Below are 5,526 nucleotides of genomic sequence, written 5' to 3'. Positions count from 1 at the left end.
ATATCATTAATTACTGTGTGCATTAACTTCAAAGCTAGTTCCCTCGCGGAACCATAGGCTATGGCTAGACTACACCACCTTAGCTGGACTCATATCAACACCTAATATAATGCCACAAGGCAATCAAGAGGAGAGAAGACACACTAAGGTGTATATAACAAATTGCATGTATTATATATGTATGAACTACTAATATCATTATTCTTAATGAATGATACGAAAAAAACATTAACATTTAAAGTTAATTTTTTTTCTTCTTGCTTTTAAATAATTCTATATACTTGTGAACCACGAGTTTTAACAGAAAAAGTTGTAATTTCTAACTGAAACTTTACAGAACTTCTCCTAAAGTTTTCAATGACTCTAAACTCCAGGTTTGACTTATACTACTTTAGCATGCAAAGGCTTAAAGGACGTATATTGAAATAAGAAATTAGTTGGTTCCTCTAATATATAACAATAATTCAAACACAACTCCATTAGAGATTTTCAGTTATGCCACTATGCACAGACGATATTTCAGTTTGATCATCTGACACTCCCAAAGCCGTGTTGTTGGGATTATGCAACGGATATACAATACACGGCATATTGTATACCCCACACCCTTACGATAATCTAACTATACAAAAGTTTATTATTTAATGGGGAAATATTACAAAAATAATAATAAAATAAACCCACTGGGGTATATATTTCAACCATAGTCCATTTTTATAAGATTTGATATCATGGCCCTTCCCAAAAATGTGTTCAATATTAGACACGAACTACATTAGACATAAAAAAAAGCTCACGAATACTTAAAATTTTGTAAATTTATTATATTTAATCCACCTTCATATAAGTATTTAAAAAAAAATGTATTTAATAAACTTTCGTACATTGTTTTTTTTAAAAGAATTATAAGAACTTCAATTATAATAATTTTCAGAGTTCTTCATAGTTTTTAAACAATAATAAAAAATAAGTAAGCTCCTTAAGAACAGAGTTAATGATAATGAGATTCGTGGGTTTCTCGATACTTTTTCATGGCTTCCAGTCATCAATATGAAAACGCCTAAGTAAAAAGAACTTATTATAAAGTAAGTTAAAACTAAAATAAAAAAGTTATTTGTTATTTTTAAAAGTAATTATACCTTAAATATAAAAATTAACGAATTAAATGTTTATTATTAATAATAAATAACTTGTTCTTATAATATTAGTTCCATTATCTTCATTAGAAACAAAATATATCAAAGTGACAGTATAAATATTTTTTATGTAAGGGACATTCCAGCACAATATATGGAAATAAATAACAAATTAAGTAATATTCTTATTAATATTTTTATTAACTATTGTTCTGTAGATGCAATATGGTTACAGAACCAAAGCGTTTAAAACAATCAATTTTTATAAGAAATTGAAACTTAATTTTTTTAAGTGTTTTCAAATACTGTAAATATTATTTAGAGATATAAAAAAACAAACTATTAGTTAGAATTGAGTAATTCATTAATTAGATTTATTGCGAAATAAAAATATAATTAAAATTAAAATTTTAAAAATAAATGCAATCTTATACTTATAATCATAAAATTTGAGCTACATGAATTTTAAAACTTCAAAAAATCTATTTAAGTACCTTTTGCAATTATAGCTTTTAAATGTCAATTTAAACTAAATTAACTTGTTGGAAAAAAACAACAATATTTTATATTATGAAAAATTAACTTTCGTACATTATTTCACGAAGAACTCACGAAATAATCAACAAAACGTAATAATATTCAACTAGATATGAGTACATTACAGATTGGCTGAAGTTGTTATACCCCATAACTGCCAAACCAACTTTATACAATTTAAAAAAATATATAAATTAATTCTTCGTTCTTGAGACATCTAAGAATAATACTTAAAAGTTAAAAAATAGATAATTATAAAGGTATTCTTCAAAATGATGGTTTAGAAGAGATATAGAATGATAGAATTTTTTTTTTTGTATTATAATTATACTGTTGTTTTTTTGAGTTAGGAGCTATACACAGCTTAAGCTATGTTATGTGTATTACATTATACGCGTGATAAAAAATTATTATATTTAAATTTTATATTCAGTAACCTTGTCTACTAATTTGGAGTTGTATAGAGAAGGTCAAATGTACCCAAAAAGGGCCTCAATATTCAAAAGGTTGACCCTCGTAAAGTCATACATTTTTCATTTTGACATTTACAGAGAACAAGAATTTACCCTCTTTACTACTTTACTTAAGTACTAAAATGTTTTATTTATTTTACTGTCGAACATACGGAGGTGTTAATATAAATAATTTCTATTTTTCCAAGAAATGATAATTGATTACTTCTACATTATAGGCTATTGAGAATTTAGTCACACAGTGAGAATAAATTAATGGTTACCAATATACATGTTAAATAATGAGAACGATTAAAATCCAATAATAAAAAAAAAAAATTCTAATGTGCATAGACTAAAATTTTTATCTTGATACATATAATAAATTCAGAAATTTGCAATAATTTAAAATATTTACAAATACGTCGCGCTGAATAAACAACTATACAAAAAATGAATAATAAAAATAATAATAAAATGATAATAAATAAAAAGTTAATCAAGCAGAAAATAAAATTCTACAAACATAGAAAATTATATAAAATTTGTTTTTAAAAAGTAACATTAGTCAAACAACTAAAAATATTAAAGAAATATATTCAAAATTTGATTTAAATAAAATTATTAGACATAGCAATTAATTTAATGTACTTAAATATTAGAATAACTTTAATAAACAAAACAGTAATAACAATAATAATAATAATAACAAAAAAATGTAGTTTCATATTCATTTTCATTAATTTTTCCAACGAATAACAAATCGTTTTATTATTTTTTTTTTTAAAACAGTAATAACAATAATAATAATAATAACAATAAAAGTGTAGTTTCATATTCATTTTCATTAATTTTTCCAACGAAGAACAAATCGTTTTATTAATTTATTTTTTAATAATGACGCATTTTGCTTTGCAAAACGTTGAAAGCTAATTTCACAAACAGTGATATATTTGGACCTGAGGTTGTTCTAAATTTAACGAATTTTGAGTTGAAAATAACAGACGTAACTTGTTAAGTATGGCCGGAAGGCGAAGCGGAGCCTTGGAGTAAATGATATTGGTACTTCAAGTAAGCTCAGATGCTTAGAAAACAAAGTAAAGCCAACAAACGACTGAATTGATTTTATTTTTTACAGTGATTCTTGTGCTTATAAATCAATTTATGATAAGCCTTCATCAGTACCCAATAAATAAATTTCACTTCATATCGTAGAATCATAAAAACTCCGAAGAAAAGAAGTAAAGCCTATATTTATCTGCGTATTAAACCAATTATGAACCTAAGACGCCTAATGAAAAATTTAAAAAATCGTTCTTTGGTCCAGAAACAAAAAATAACAATGTAAATTAATTTAAGAAATTTTACTATTTAATCTATGTAAGCCTAAATTTTTTTATTGCAGGGAGATAGTCCCGATGGCGCTCAATAAAGGTATCAAAATAGTAAAAGAAAACTATTTATAATTAACCAAGGTTTCGCCCCACTATGCAGGGCTAAAAGAAAAACAAGATACAAACATTGTACGAATTGACAAAACATTAAAATAAATATACAGAGAAAATACGAAAAAAAATAAATATTCGTATTATCTCTGTATATTTATTTGACTTTTTTTTACCGCAACCCTGGCCATCTACCTATATTTGAAATTGAAAACAACTGGCACCTATTGAAAAATGGGCAAGATGTTTATTTAGCCATAAGGGACACAAACATACAATAAACAAAAAAATATAGGAATAGAATAAAATTTTACAATACATAAAAAAAAAATGTTTTTACTCTTCTCTTGCAAAATTAAAATTTTGTAACATGTACCACAAAAACAGCGATATGAAATCATGTTTTATCTGAGGGAATGAATATTCCTAAGGAATGCTAAATGTATATTAAAAAAATATTAATGTAAGATCATAATAATAATAAAACCATCTTTTAATTTAATCCATAGTAATTTGATTTATTATTTCTAATTTACGAAAATTATCAGGTGAAATTAGATCCTAAATAACAAAAGGATAATTAATTATCACAATCGTTAAGAGGAAGTGATAATTTTAAAGATAATAAAATGGAGGAAATAGCTATCATAAACACCAACAGTTAAGTCATAAAATTTATGTTTGAATATAAATAATATTATCTAGAGTGTAACTTTCCTTACCGCCATGCCATCTACCCATTCTTTGTCGTATCATCATTATTCAGAGAGACGGAGACTTTATTATTTTATATTTATTTATTGTTTAGTTTGTTTTGTTTGACGACTTGATACTTGCAACCAACATCTGGAATGTTCCATGTGTACAGAATTATAATTAATAAACAAACATTGAACGGTATTCAATGAAAAACTAAGGTATATATCGCCGCTTTGCTATAATATTGGCATAACTGAAAAAAAAAATTAATTTTTAATTTTGTTGTAAGATATTTCATAGGTTGTATCTTAAACTGGAATTAATTTGAAACAACTATAATAGCTTTGGGAAAATCTGTAGGACGATCTAAGTGAAAAGAAAACCCGAAATCCACGTTGCTATATTTGAAATACGTCAAACTCTAAGTAAATCAAATGAATGCTAATACTGGACCGATTTCGTTGTTTTTTATTAGGAAATTTAATTAGTTAAATTTAATTAAGATCTTAAAATAATATAACATAAAACGTATACTTATTGAGTTATATGCAATTTTTTTTTCTTTTCTCCATAACCTTTTTCCTATATTTTCTTGAAGATATTCGTTATAAATTAAAAATTACAGGGACTTCAATAGAAAACTGGACGCTTAAGTCTAGAGATATTAAAATACTACCAATGGGTAGTTTCTCTATATTCCTGTATTGCACCATTATAACCTAAAGTAGAATTTACTAAATGTATTTTTATGTAAATACAGTTGTAAATGTCAATAAATAACTACAAATAAAAAACTTTTTATTTTTTTTTTTTTAGTCAAGTCTAGAGAAAATATGTTTTTTACGACTAATGCCAGCAGTTATAGTGGGAGGGTGCCCGACTTGGTACACGAGCATTGGATGCCAACTCATAAAAAATAATAATAAATAAAAATAAACCGGCCCATTCTTACAAGAAAATATTTAGTTTTGGACTCAGGGGTCACTAAAACCGTTAAAATCCAGATAGATCCGTAAAAAAATGGACATCGAAACTTTGACCCGATTAAAATTCTCTCCTTTCCGATGTGGTGAGGAAAGTAAAAAAAAGTATGAGTAAACATTTAATACAATACTTGCCATATTATTAATCATTATAAAATTAATAAATCATGTTAAACAAACTTATTATTAGATTGTTTCAATTAATTTGTTTATTTTTAAGGAAATCATGAGGAAGAATTAAATATTAGTATTTATAATAAAAATATCATGAATT

The 5,526-nt window shown here is 25.2% G+C and overlaps 1 protein-coding gene across 2 annotated transcripts in view; it reads right to left on the bottom strand.

Moving 5' to 3' along the window:
• The window catches only part of LOC106681750 (uncharacterized), a 186,304-nt gene that overhangs the window by 174,439 nt on the left and 6,339 nt on the right, over positions 1–5,526 (bottom strand). The window lies entirely within an intron of this gene.

The sequence above is a fragment of the Halyomorpha halys genome, unplaced genomic scaffold (genome assembly GCF_000696795.3).
Source record: "Halyomorpha halys isolate HHAL.00 unplaced genomic scaffold, Hhal_1.1 Scaffold363.1, whole genome shotgun sequence".
Lineage (NCBI taxonomy): Eukaryota > Metazoa > Arthropoda > Insecta > Hemiptera > Pentatomidae > Halyomorpha > Halyomorpha halys.
The sequence above is the reverse complement of the archived record's forward strand: the minus strand, read 5'-3'. Positions and strand labels throughout refer to the sequence as shown.